Source organism: Salvelinus fontinalis, chromosome 6 (genome assembly GCF_029448725.1).
Source record: "Salvelinus fontinalis isolate EN_2023a chromosome 6, ASM2944872v1, whole genome shotgun sequence".
NCBI classification, from domain to species: Eukaryota; Metazoa; Chordata; class Actinopteri; order Salmoniformes; family Salmonidae; genus Salvelinus; species Salvelinus fontinalis.
This window is the reverse complement of record NC_074670.1, coordinates 23,648,599-23,664,014: the sequence shown is the minus strand read 5'-3', so window position 1 is coordinate 23,664,014 and position 15,416 is coordinate 23,648,599.

The window sequence follows — 15,416 nt, the reverse complement described above, 5'->3', positions numbered from 1 at the left end:
CCGGCTATCACAGAGAGGGCAACAAAGGCATGCACTCGTAAATATGTAAATTGCAATTTATTTTCGATTGAGCGGCTGTTCATGTGCAAAAGGGTTAGCATTTCCATGAGTATGTACGTGTGTCCACTCTGCCGTTCCCGCTCTTGAGCTGTCCCCACCCCTTTCCTTTGTCTACCAAGCCGTCATATTGGGTTCGTCCCCTAAGGACGTTAGTATGTTAGTAACCAATGTATGACCTGTGTGTGTTTATGTAATTCTGTGTGATTTAGTTAGTTAGTAAGTAAATAATTAAGCCAATATGTATATCGCTGATTCATAATTTGCGCTAGGGTTCGTGCAGATATCCAAGAGTTTGCGACATTCAGAATATGACTGATGAGGTAATAATACATTGATAAGTGACCGTAATCGGTAAGATATGAAAATATCTGAAGAGAGTTAAATTCGGGAAATAGAAACTCTTTAAACAACTTTTTCCCGTGGTGCCCCAACTTCCTAGTTAATTAATGTTTACATGATTAGTTTAATCACGTAATGATAATGACACAGATCATTTATTTGATAATATAACAATCTTCACATTAATGAATAGAAAACCAAGGTCACGACACCATGCAAACAATCAGTCACAACATCTTACTTGGATGAGGTGAATTTCCCCCTTACTATGTAAGAGCTTTTAGCGTCTGGAAAAAAGTTATATAAATCAGAACACACTATGTCAAAGACACACTCAGTGCTTAATTGACCAAATTTCATTTGAGTTGCCTCTTCGTTAATTCTCTCCCCCCCCCCCCCCCCCCCCCCCCCTCTCCCTCACTTTTTGTTCCGGCACCTCCCGATTTACAAATTAAGCACTTCATACACTAACACGTCACTCACAGGGTAAAATATATAATCCTTGGTTTACGCATGAATTGTCTGAGAAATGACAATAAATCAATTTATCTTGGGCTAAAATTTAGCTTGGGCTAAATGCTAGACTGACTGATTCTATGTCTGATTGGCAGTCCTTCAGATATTTCAGAAATAGATTAGAAAACCAAAATCAACATATTTCTTGAATTGTGTATCTGAGAGTGGTGGTAATCCAGAAAACTTCTGGAAAGAGGTCAAATCTTTTTAAACAACTCCTCCCCCTCGTTGCCCCAGCAGGTTTTGACAGCCTCTGGTCCCATACTAGACAACATTTTAATTTGTGTTTTTCTTTTTTACGATTTTGCTTCATCTGGCCACCTGTTTGAAAGGAAAGTTTGAAAAAATTCAGGTAATTCCACTAGAGGGAGTCCTTTAGTCAACCTCAGAACATTGAAGAAAATTACGCTCTAAAAGACTTACATACTTTATTTTCATTTCAAGCATTTGATTTCTATGGTGTATTAAGTGCTTTGCCAAAGTTTGATGTTAAAAAAAATCCATGGGGGCTGATTCACTTGATCTCTTCTTACCAGTGGTGTAAAGTACTTAAGTAAAAATACTTTAAAGTACCACTGAAGTATTTTTTTGACTATCTGTACTTTACTATTTATATTTTTTGACAACTTTTACTTTGACTTCACCTTATTCCAAAATAAAATAATGTACTTTTTACTCCATACATTTTCGCTGACACCCAAAAGTACTCGTTACATTTTGAATGCTTAGCAGCAGAGGGAAATGGTCCAATTCACACACTTATCAAGAGTACATCCCTGGTCATCCCCACTCCCACTGATCTGGTGGACTCACTAAAGACAAACGCTTTATTTGTAAATGATGTCTGGGCGTTGGAGTGTGCCCTTGGCTTCCCATAATAGTAAAAAAACTAGAAAATTGTGCCGTCTGGTTGGCTTGACATAAGAAATGAATTATACTTTTGATACTTACCTATATGTAAATCAAAATACTTTTAGACTTTTACTCAAGTAGTATTTTACTGGGTAACTTTCACTTTTACTTGAGTCATTTTATATTAAGGTATCTTTACTTTTACTCAAGTATGACAATTGAGTACTTTCCCCACCAATGCTTCTTACTGCAGCTCTCTGCCCCACTTATTGCAGAACCATTGGCCTATAGTTTTTACTTGACTATTGTTTCTGGTGTTTTCCCTAAGATCTGGAAAGTGGCACATGTCCTCCCCCTACATAAAGGAGGAGATCCTTCTGACTTAGGTTACTACCGTCCAGTTTACAAATGATCCTGCTTTTCAAAAGTTTTAGAATCCCTGACCAACTCACAGCTAAGAACTTTTTTACTTCTCACTCTATTCTTAATGTGCACCAATCCAGTTTTAGACATAATCAAAACAAATCAAAGTTTATTGGTCATGTACACAGACTTCTGACTCATTTCAGGAAACTAGGCGTATGTCACACGTCACTACTTCACAGGAGAGCCATTTGAACGTAGACTTCATTTTTTAATCAAAATGCCTTCTGGAACATGTGAACTTTCATGTGCCTTCATAACAAACGTGTATGCAATCTGTAAATAGGAATACTATTGTTAAATTTCAAGCATAGTTGGTTTACCACAGAAAAAGCCAGCAACCTTCCTGCTACATTTATATTTATGTCATTTAGCAGACGCTCTTATCCAGAGCGACTTACAAATTGGAAAGTTCATACATATTCATCCTGGTCCCCCCGTGGGAATTGAACCCTGGTCCCCCCGTGGGAATTGAACCCACAACCCTGGCATTGCAAGCGCCATGCTCTACCAACTGAGCCACACGGGACCACGGGACGCTGGGACGCTGGTCCCGTGTGCTAGCCATGATTGGCTGAGATAATGAGTGGACTGGACATGCCGAGAGATGAGTTCGGATTGGTCTGCCATGTAGCGCGTTTCTGTCTATTTGAGCTTGTCAGTATGTATAGGTAATCCTGTCTAATTCAGATTTTTTTCTTAATATATCGCGTAGTATAACTGCATAAGTGTTGCTCTTCACTTTCTGGAGGACCGAGTTTTGAAATAAGTGGAATTACAGTATGATAGCTAAGGAGATGGAGAAAACACCTGTCTTCGGATTACATCTTCAAACTAAGGGCAACCATGGCATCCGTGACAGAGAGGGAGAAGCGTCCATCCATGTAAGATAGTCTAGCTAGCTAAATTTCAGATATTACACGTTTCTAATTTTGTCAGAAAGTCATTTTCATTTCAAGTTAAAGTGTACTGTTGGCTAGCTAATGTTAGGTGTCTGGCTAACGTTAGTAATATTATTTGGATCTCAGAGCCATTTGCTTGGCTAGTTATAGCCTAATGTTAGCTAGCTAACATTGAACCTGGTTGGTTAGCTACCTGCAGATTCATGCAGTTGAGATTATTGTTCATTGTTTAGCTAGCTAGCTAGATTCTACTATACAAGTAAGCATTTCAAATTTCAAAAAATTCTAAAAAACTGTTTTTGCTTTGTCATTATGGGGTATTGTGCATAAATTCATGAGAATTTTTTGGGGGTCAATCTTAGAATAAGGCTGTAAAGTTACAAAATGTGGAAAAAGTCAAGGGGTCTGAATACTTTCCGAACGCACTGTAAATATAGCTTGTTCTCTAATTCTCGCAATAATGTTTCAGATGAACGACAACCAGTGCCTTTAGAAAGTATTCATACCCTTTGACTTATTCCACATTTTGTTGTGCTATAGCCTGAATTCAAAATGGATCAAATGTATTTTTTAAATAGTTTTAAAAAAAAATTGAAATGTTTGCAAATTCCCCCCAAATATATATATATATATATATATAAAATTTACATAAGTATTCACACCCCTGAGTCAATACATGTTAGAATCACCTTTGGCAGCGATTACAGCTGTGAGTATTTCTGGGTAAGTCTCTAAGAGCTTTGCACACATGGATTGTAAAATAAAATTGTTATAGCTCTGTCAAGTTGGCTGTTGATCATTGCTAGACAGTCTTGCCGTAGATTTAAGTAAAAACTGTAATTATGCCACTCTGGAACATTCAATGTTATCTTAGTAAGAAACTCCAGTCTATATTTGGCCTTGTGTTTATGGTTCATGTCCTGCTTAAAAGTGAATTTGTCTTCCAGTGACTGTTGGAAGCAGACTGGACCAGGTTTTTCTCTAGGATTTTGCATGTGCTTACACTACATGGCCAAAGTATGTGGACAAGCGCTCATCGAACATCTCATTCCAAAATCATGGACATTGATATGGAGTTGGTCCCCCCCGTTTAACACAAACGCTCTACAACAAAACGTTCTTAGTGTCCAACAAGCTTTCTCTGACCTTAACCTTGTTCTGAACACCTCCAAAACAAAGGTCAAAACAAAGGTGGTTTGGTAAGACGAATGCCCCTCTCCCCACAGGTGGGATTACTATCTCTTAGGATTTAGAGCTTGAGGTAGTCACCTCATACAAATACTTGGGAGATTGGCAAGACAGTGCACTGTCCTTCTCTCAGCACATTTCAAAGCTGCAGGCTAAAGTTAAATCTAGACTTGGTTTCCTCTATTGTAATCCCTCCTATTTCACCCCAGCTACCAAACTAACCCTGATTCAGATGACCATCCTACCCATGCTAGATCAAGGAGAAGTAATTTATAGATCGGCAGGTAAGGGTGCACTCGAGCGACTAGATGTTCTTTACCATTCGGCCATCAGATTTGCCACCAATGCTCCTTATAGGACACATCACCGCACTCTATACTCCTCTGTAAACTGGTCATCTCTGTATACCCGTCACAAGACCCACAGGTTAATGCTTATTTATAAAACCCTCTTAGGCCTCATTCCCCCATATCGGAGATATCTACCTCAGCCCTCATCCTCCACATACAACACCCGTTCTGCCAGTCACATTCTGTTAAAGGTCCCCAAAGCACACACATCCATGGGTCATTCATCTTTTCAGTTCGCTGCAGCTAGCGACTTGAACAAGCTGCAACAAACACTCAAACTGGACAGTTTTATCTCAATCTCTTCATTCAAAGACTCAATCATGGACACTCTTACTGACAGTTGTGGCTGCTTTGCGTGATGTATTGTTGTGTCTACCTTCTTGCCCTTTGTGCTGTTGTCTGTGCCCAATAATGTTTGTACCATGTTTTGCGCTGCTACCATGTTATGCTGCTACCATGTTGTGTTGCTACCATGTTGTTGTCATGTTGTGTTGCTACCATGCTGTGTTGTCATGTGTCGCTGCCTTGTTATGTTGTTGTCTTAGGTCTCTCTTTATGTTGTGTTGTATCTCTTGTCGTGATGTGTGTTTTGTCCTCCCAGCACAAGGCCTTTTGTAAATAAGAATTTTTTTCTCAACTGTTTTGCCTAGTTAAATAAAGGGAAAATAAAATAACATTAAAATCAAAGTTGTTGGAACATTGCTGCAGGGACTTGATTCCATTCAGCCACAAGAGCATTGGTGAGGTTGGGCACTGATGTTGGGCGATTAGGCGGGGGCATTGTCATGCTGAAACAGGAAAGGACCTTCCCCAAACTTTCCACCAAGTTCGAAGCACAGAATTGTCTAGAATGTCATTGTATGCTGTAGCATTTAGATTTCGATTCACTGGAACTAAGGGGCCTAGCCCAAACCATGGAAAACAGCCCCAGACCATTATTCCTCCTCCACCAAACTTTACAGTTGGCACTGTGCATTGGGGCAGTTCTTGTGCTAATGTTGCTTCCAGAGGCAGTTTGGAACTCTGTCGTGAGTGTTCCAAGGACAGACAATTTTTACACGCTACATGCTTCAGAACTTAGTGGTCCCGTTCTGTGAGCTTGTGTGGCCTACCACTTCTCGGCTAAGCCGTTGTTGCTCCTAGATGTTTCCACTTCACAATAACAGCACTTACAGTTGACCGGGACAGCTCAACAGGGCAGAAATTTTACAACTGACTTGTTGGAAAGGTAACATCCTATGACGGTGCCATGTTGAAAGTCACTGAGCTCTTCAGTAGGGGCCATTCTACTGCCAATGTTTGGCTATGGAGATTGCATGTTTGTGTGCTCGATTGAAATAAACAAAATCCACTCATTTGAATGGCTGTAGCTCTATTCCTTTTATTTATATCCTAGATAACTCCCTAGTCCTTGCAGATGACAAACATAAATCATTTATTTGCCACATTTTTTTCAGTTTTACTTCAGTGTCTTAAAGCAAACAGGATGCATGCTTTGGAATATTTTCACGATTGTCTTCTTTAAAGAGAGTGGACCAAGGCGCAGCGTGTGCAAAATACATCTCTTTATTTTGAAGATGAACATGAAACGAAACACTTATACAAACTATACAAAACAACCGTGAAGCTACAAACGAAAGTGCACACACAAGCTACTTACATTCAACATAGATAATTCCCCACAAACAGCTAAAGCCTATGGTTGCCTTAAATATGGCTCCCAATCAGAGACAACAATAACCAGCTGTCTCTAATTGAGACCCAATTTAGGCAACCATAGACTTTCCTAGATACCTACACTCAACCATAGACACAGCTAGACTTCTATACTAAACATAAACCCAACTACTCTAATAAACCCCCTAAACTTTACAACCACCCTAGACACTACAAAAAACACATACATTCCCCATGTCACACCCTGACCTAACTAAAATAATTAAGAAAACAAAGAATATTAAGGCCAGGGCGTGACATAAACCCCCCCCCCCCCCCCCCCCCCCCCCTTAAGGTGCGAACTCCGGGCGCACCAGCACACAGTCTAGGGGAGGGTCTGGGTGGGCGTCCGTCCATGGCGGCGGCTCCGGCACTGGTCGTGGTCCCCACCCCACCATAGTCACTACCCGCTTTCGTATCCTCCTCCAAATGACCACCCTCCAAATTAACCCCACCGGACTAAGAGGCAGCACCGGACTAAGGGGCAGCACCGGACTAAGGGGCAGCACCAGGATAAGGCTGGCTGACGGCTCTGGCTGGTCATGGCTGGCTGACGGCTCTGGCTGGTCATGGCTGGCTGACGGCTCTGGCTGGTCATGGCTGGCTGACGGCTCTGGCTGGTCATGGCTGGCTGACGGCTCTGGCTGGTCATGGCTCGCTGACGGCTCTGGCTGGTCATGGCTCGCTGACGGCTCTGGCTGGTCATGGCTCGCTGACGGCTCTGGCTGGTCATGGCTCGCTGACGGCTCTGGCTGGTCATGGCTCGCTGACGGCTCTGGCTGGTCATGGCTCGAGGAAGGCTCTGGCTGGTCATGGCTCGCGGAAGGCTCTGGCTGGTCATGGCTCGCGGAAGGCTCTGGCTGGTCATGGCTCGCGGAAGGCTCTGGCTGATCCGGTCTGGCGGAAGGCTCTGGCTGATCCGGTCTGGCGGAAGGCTCTGGCTGATCCGGTCTGGCGGAAGGCTCTGGCTGATCCGGTCTGGCGGAAGGCTCTGGCTGATCCGGTCTGGCGGAAGGCTCTGGCTGATCCGGTCTGGCGGAAGGCTCTGGCTGATCCGGTCTGGCGGAAGGCTCTGGCTGATCCGGTCTGGCGGAAGGCTCTGTAGGCTCATAGCAGACGGGCAGTTCATGCGGCGCTTGGCAGACGGACAGTTCAGACGGCATTGGGCAGACGGGCAGTTCAGGCGCCGTTGGGCAGACGGGCAGTTCAGGCGCCGTTGGGCAGACGGGCAGTTCAGGCGCCGCTTGGTAGACGGGCAGTTCAGGCGCCGCTTGGCAGACGGGCAGTTCAGGCGCCGCTTGGCAGACGGGCAGTTCAGGCGCCATTGGGCAGACGGGCAGTTCAGGCGCCGTTGGGCAGACGGCAGACTCTGGCCGGCTGAGACGCACTGTAGGCCTGGTGCGTGGTGCCGGAACTGGAGGTACCGGGCTAAGGACACGCACCTTCAGGCTAGTGCGGGGAACAACAACAGGGCACACTGGACTCTCAAGGCGTACTATATGCCTGATGTGTGGTACCGGCACTGGTGGTACCGGGCTGAGGGGACGCACAACAGGGCGGGTACAGGGAGAAGGAACAGTGCATACAGGGCTCTGGAGACGCACATGAGGCTTGGTGCGTGGTACCGGAACTGGTGGTACCGGACTGGAGACACGCACCTCAAGGCTATTGCGGGGAGCAGGGACAGGGCACACTGAGTTCTCAAAGCGCACTATAGGACTGGTGCGTGGTACCGGAACTAGAGGCACTGGGCTGGAGACACGCACCACAGGGAGAGTGCGTGAAGGAGGAACAGGGCTCTGGAGACGCACTGGAAGCCTAGTGCATGGTGTCAGCACTGGTGGTACTGGGCTGGGAACACACACCACAGGGCTAGTGCGAGGAGCAGTAACAGGACGTACAGGACTCTGGAGACGCACAGGAGGCTTTGTGCGTGCTGTAGGCACTGTCTTAACCAGACGGCTAGCACGCTCCTCAGGACGAGTATGGAGAGCTGTTCCCGGTGACATTAAGTCACCAACACATTCATTCGGACGGATGCCGTGCCTCATGCACCAAACCAATACATCCCTCATAACGCTCTCCTCCATTTTCTCCATTAACTCCTTTACTGTCTCTGCGTCACTCTCCTCCAAATCCGCCCTCACCGGCTCCTTACGGTAAACAGGAGGAGTTGGCTCACGTCTCCCGACTGACCCAACTAAACTACCCGAGAGCCCCCCCCCCTCCCCCAAGAAATTTTTGGGTTTGACTTACGGGCTTCCAGCCTTGTTTCCATGCTGCCTCCTCATATCGCCGCCTCTCTTCTTTCGCTGCTTCCAGCTCAGCTTTAGGGCGGCGATATTCTCCTGGTTGAGCCCAGGGTCCCTTTCCGTCCAATATTTCCTCCCATGTCCATGAGTCCTGGTTACTTTGCTGCTGTTGTTGGTTCCGCTCACGCTGCTTGATCCATGGTTGGTGGGGAATTCTGTCACGATTGTCTTCTTTAAAGAGAGTGGACCAAGGCGCAGCATGTGCAAAATACATCTTCTCTTTATTTTGAAGATGAACATGAAACAAAACACTTATACAAACCAACAAACAACTGTGAAGCTACAAACGAAAGTGCACACACAAGCTACTTACGTTCAACATAGATAATTCCCCACAAACAGCTAAAGCCTATGGTTGCCTTAAATATGGCTTCCAATCAGAGACAACAATAACCAGCTGTCTCTAATTGAGACCCAAATTAGGAAACCATAGACTTTCCTAGATACCTACACTCAACCATAGACACAGCTAGACTTCTATACTAAACATAAACCCAACTACTCTAATAAACCCCCTAAACTTTACAACCACCCTAGACACTACAAAAAACACATACATTCCCCATGTCACACCCTGACCTAACTAAAATAATTAAGAAAACAAAGAATATTAAGGCCAGGGCGTGACAAATATGTTTAATTCTGTACAGGTTTGAGTTTGTATTGTGAAGTAACTTCAATGTTGTTGATCCATACTCAGTTTTCTCCTATCCTAAGTTACACCATCCAAAGTGTAATCAATAAATTCAACATGCTCAAAGGGATATTCAACGTCTGGTTTTTAAAATTTTTTGCTCATCTACCAATAGGTGCCCTTCTTCATAAGGTATTGGAAACCCTCCCTGGTCTTTGTGGTTGAATCTGTGTTTAAAATTCACTGCTGGACTGAGGGACCTTACAGATAATTGTATGTGTGGGGTACAGAGATGAGATAGTCATTCAAAAATCATGTTAAACACTATTATTGCACAAAGAGTGAGTCCATGCAAGTTATTATGTGACTTGTTAAGCAAATGTTACTCCTGAACTTATTTAGGCTTGCCATAAGAAAGGCGTTGTATACTTATTGACTCAAGACATTTCAGCTTTTCTTTTTTATTAATTTGTCAATTTGACATTATGGAGTATTGTGTGTAGGCCAGTGGCACAACATCTCTATTTAATAAATGTTTAATTCAGGCTGTAACACATCACAATTTGAAAAAAGTCAAGGGGTGTGAATACTTTCTGAAGGCACTGTATTTATTGATTGAATGGTTCTCCCATCGATCGGGTTTAACGTTTAAAAAACATTCTGATGAGCTAGTTATTATTATTATTTTTTTTAAATAGATTTTGCCTCTCCCTAAACAGCCCTAAACAGCAGGAAGCAGATTTTACAGTCAACTTTCTTGCCAGTTCTTGACACCATTTACACAGAATGCAGCAGCCACTAGCCTGTCTAGGACACACGTCCCGCAAGCGGCACACCCCCCCCCCCACCCCCACTGAAAAGGCAGAGCCGCGAAATTCAAAAAATTTTTTTTTTTTAAATATTTAACTTTCACACATTAAAGTCCAATACAGCTAATGAAAGACACAGATCTTGTGAATCCAGCCAACATGTCCGATCTTTTAAATGTTTTACAGGGAAGACACAATATGTAAAGATGTAAATCTATTAGCTAAAAACACATTAGCATAATCCACCATCTTTACTTTGTCCAGAAAACAACAGTAGCTATCACCAATTCGGCTAAACTAAGATATTGATAGCCCCTAACCAAGAAAAAAACTCATCAGATGACAGTCTGATAACATATTTATGGTATAGGATAGGTTTTGTTAGAAAAATGTGCATATTTCAGGTAGATGGCATAGGTTACAATTGCACCCACCGTCACAAATGGACTAGAATAATTACAATGAGCAACGTGTTTACCTAACTACTAATCATCAAACATTTCGTAAAAATACACAGCATACACTAATCGAAAGACACAGATCCTGTGAATACAGACAATATTTCAGATTTTCTAAGTGTCTTACAGCGAAAACACAATAAATCGTTATATTAGCATAGCACATGTGCAAACATTACCCCAGCATTGATTCTAGCCAAAGAGAGCGATAACGTAAACATCGCCAAAATATATTAATTTTTTCACTAACCTTCTCAGAATTCTTCATATGACACTCCTGTAACATCACATTACAACATACATATACAGTTTGTTCGAAAATGTGCATATTTAGCCACCAAAATCATGGTTAGACAATGAGAAAAGTAGCCCAGCTGGTGAGAAAATGTTCGTGCGCCATATTAGACAGGGATCTAGTCGTATACATAAATACTCATAAACGTGACTAAAAAATATAGGGTGGACAGCGATTGATAGACAATTTAATTCTTAATACAATCGCGGAATTACATTTTTAAAATTATCCTTACTTTTCAATACAGTTTGCGCCAAGCGAAGCTAAGTCAAAAAAAATGGCGTCCTAAGCCACTAACATTTTTCGACAGAAACACGATTTATCATAATAAATTGTTCCTACTTTGAGCTGTTCTTCCATCAGAATCTTGGGCGAAGCATCCTTTCTTGGGTATAATCGTCTTTTGGTGGAAAGCTGTCCTCTTGCCATGTGGAAATGCCAACTGCGTTCGGCATGAACTGGAAGCGTGCCCAGAGATTCACAGCGTCTCAGAAATAAATGTCCCAAAATCGCACTAAACGGATATAAATGTCACGCCCTGGCCTTAGTATTCTTTGTTTTCTTTATTATTTTAGTTAGGTCAGGGTGTGACATGGGGAATGTTTGTGTTTTGTTGGTTTTGGGTGTTTTTATGGTAAAGGGGTTGTTGGGTATAGGATATGGGTTTGTGTGGAGTACATGTGTCTAGTGTTGTCTATGTATGTTTAGTTGTCTAGGAGAGTCTATGGTTACCTGAATGAGTTCCCAATTAGAGACAGCTGATTTCGGTTGTCTCTGATTGGGAGCCTTATTTAGGGTAGCCATGGGCTCTCATTGGTTGTGAGTAATTGTCTATGTTAAACGTTTGTAGCCTGTGTGTGCACATCGTTATTTAGCTTCACGATCGTTTTCTTGTTTTGTTTAGTGTTTAAGTGTTTTTGTTTCGTTTGCCTTCTTCTTCAAATAAAAAGGAGATGGCTTATTTTCCTAAAGCTGCGTTATGGTCCGTCAATCCACCACACGATCGTGACAATAAATTGCTATAAAACGCTTTAAATTAACTACCTTATGATGTTTTTAACTCCTATAACGAGTAGAAATATGACCGGAGAAATATAACTGGCTTCACTAGTGCTTGGAAAAACAGTGGGTCGGTATCCTCCGTGCGCATGACGCACCAAGAAAAGAGCTCCTACATACAGGGTTTTTTCATTTATAGTGCCTGTGACTGTGCAATCGACACCATTCAAATCGTCATCACGTAAAGGCATCCAGGGGAAGACGTAAGCAGTGTCCATATACTCATAGGAATAACAGTGGCCTTAAAACTGACTCCAGAACAGAGGCCAAAATTTCTGAAATCTGACTCCATGTCAGGGAAATTGCTGTAGAATGAGTTCTGTTCCACTTAGAGACAAAATTTCAACTCCTATAGAAACTATAGACTGTTTCCTATCCAATAATAATAATAATATGCATATTGTACAATCAAGAATTTTGTAGGAAGCCGTTTCAAAAATTACACGATTACCATAAATAGTGACAACAGCACCCCCTAGCCTCAACAGGCTAGTCTTAAACCTTTGGATGCGGTCTACCACCGCAGCCTTTGTTTTATCACAGATAACAGTTTTATTTATTTATTTTTGTAACTTTTGCCCCTTTTTTTCTCCCCAATTTCGTGGTATCCAATTGGTAGTTATAGTCTTGTCTCATCGCTGCAACTCCCATACGGACTCGGGAGAGGCGACGGTTGAGAGCCATAATTCATCTGACACACGACCCAAACAAGTCGCACTGCTTCTTGGCACAATGCCCGCTTAACCCAGAAGCCAGCCACACCAATGTGTTGGAGTAAACACTGTACACGTGGCAACCGTGTCAGCGGGCATGCGCCTGGCCCGCCACAGGAGTCTCTAGAGCGCGATGGGACAAGGACATTCCTGCCGGCCAAACCCTCCCCTAACCCGGATGACGCTGGGCCAATTGTGCTCCGCCCCATGGGTCTCCCAGTCGCGGCCGGCTGCGACAGAGCCTGGACTTAAACCAGTGGCACAGCTACTGCTATGCAGTGCCTTAGACCACGATGCAGTGCCTGCGATGCAGTGCCTTAGACCACTGCACCACTCGGGAGGACGGGACAGTTTTAATACGCATCACGGTGTCCTGTATCAAATGGTTGGCTGGTCCTCATTAGTCCCCTATATCACATGAGTTACATGTTGGTTAACTCTTGAGGTTCCTAGTGTCTCCAACGAATTAGGTAAATCCACCTTCAGTTTTAATGCCCACCATTTTTGTAATAACCTGCAGAACTCCCTGTGTCTTGTTTCCCTAGTGGCACTAGGGCAGTTTAGGAGTCTAATGCTGAACTTGTTAAATTACAATTGCATTTTTTAAAATTAAATGTTAACATTTATTCTGGTATTGAAATTGTATTTTTCTTTATTGTAACCTGTAGTTTTTAATTATTTCTTTATTGGAATGTTTGTGCTTAATTAGTTGAATTTGTTGTCCTCAGGGCACCTTCAAAAATGAGCCCCTGGTCTCATTGGGCTCTCTTGATTAAATCAAAGTTAAATAAACATGACAGCCATGGCAGACATAGATCTGAGAATTGTGTGTCATCAGAAGGTCAAATGAGCTGTTTGTCCCATCAGCAGGTAATAGACATCACATACAGAAACAAATGACTCTGCCTGTCACTCACCCTCTCATCTGTCTTATATTCATTTTAACTCCATCGACACATAAAACTGCAGTGCACAACACTCTAAGAGGTTGGATAAATATTTGATGAATCTTTTAAAGGGGCATAAACTCTAAAGGAGTGGCTCAATAGACATATCACATTCAATTTAAAAGCTATGTTAACATTGATATTATATGACAGCAATCTTTACTGGTCTTTAGTTTTATCCACCAAATCAACATGAACTTTATCCCTTGACCTCATACCGGGCACTGGAGAGTGGTTATATATTTGTAAAGATTCCATATTTGAAATCTTGCTAATAAGCTTACTCCATGGGAATAAAAGATAATATTTCTCACATGCTCGTACATTCTACACAAACACTTAAACAACAACTTGCCACCTAGACATTGTCAGGAGACATTCAATAAGAGATAGTCTACATATATCCTTTCATTTTCAAAGCTACAGTTCAATATGAATTCCATGTAGTTCCATGTAGAATCCTCTGTGATAAAGCTTCTACAAGGAACCAAAAAAGGGTCCTACTGTAACGGCATTCCTCCTCCTCTTCATCTTCGGAAGAGGAGGAGTATTGAGGGAACCAAGGCGCAGCGTAGAGAACAGACATATTTTATTAACGAAACACGAACTTGATTAAACTAACAAAAAACAACAAACGGTGTAGACAGACCTAGACGACGTACTTACATAAAACAAGAAAACGCACGAATAGGAACATAGGCTACACAAACTGAACAAACCGTAAACAGTCCCGCGTGGTGAACAGACACAGACACGGAAGACAATCACCCACAACGAACACTGTGACAACGCCTACCTAAATATGACTCTTAATTAGAGGAACGCCAAACACCTGTCTCTAATTAAGAGCCATACCAGGCAACCCAAAACCAACACAGAAACAGAAAACATAGAATGCCCACCCAACCTCACGTCCTGACCAACTAACACACATAACAAACTAACAGAAATAGGTCAGGAACGTGACATAACCCCCCCCATAAGGTGCGAACTCCGGGCGCACCAGCACAAAGTCTAGGGGAGGGTCTGGGTGGGCATCTGACCACGGTGGTGGCTCAGGCTCCGGGCGAGGTCCCCACCCCACCATAATCCATCCTAGCCTCCATCTCCCCCTAAGAATGTCCACCCTCATTTTACCCCCACAAAATCCCCTTAGTAACATCAATGACAGGGACAGCACCGGGACAGAGAGATAGATCAAGACAGAGGGATAGCACAAGACAGAGGGATAGATCAGAATAAAGAGGTAGATCAAGATAGAGAGGGAGATCATGATAGAGGGGCAACTCCGGACTGAAAGGCACCTCCGGACAGAGAGACAGCTCTGGACTGAGGGGCAGTTCTGGGTATATAGCCGTTTCTGGCTGAAGGGCAGCTCATGGCTGACTGACGAATCTAGACGCTCATGGCAGGCTGACGGCTCTCGACGCTCATGGCAGGCTGACGGCTCTCGACGCTCATGGCTGGCTGACGGCTCTCGACGCTCATGGCTGGCTGACGGCTCTCGACGCTCATGGCTGGCTGACGGCTCTCGACGCTCATGGCTGGCTGACGGCTCTCGACGCTCATGGCTGGCTGACGGCTCTCGACGCTCATGGCTGGCTGACGGCTCTGGACGCTCATGGCTCTCTGACGGCTCTGGCCGCTCATGGCTCGCTGGCGGCTCTGGCAGATCCTGTCTGGTTGGCGGCTCTGGCAGATCCTGTCTGGTTGGCGGCTCTGGCAGATCCTGTCACGTTGGCGGCTCTGGCAGATCCTGTCTGGTTGGCGGCTCTGGCAGATCCTGTCTGGTTGGCGGCTCTGGCAGATCCTGTCTGGTTGGCGGCTCTGGCAGATCCTGTCT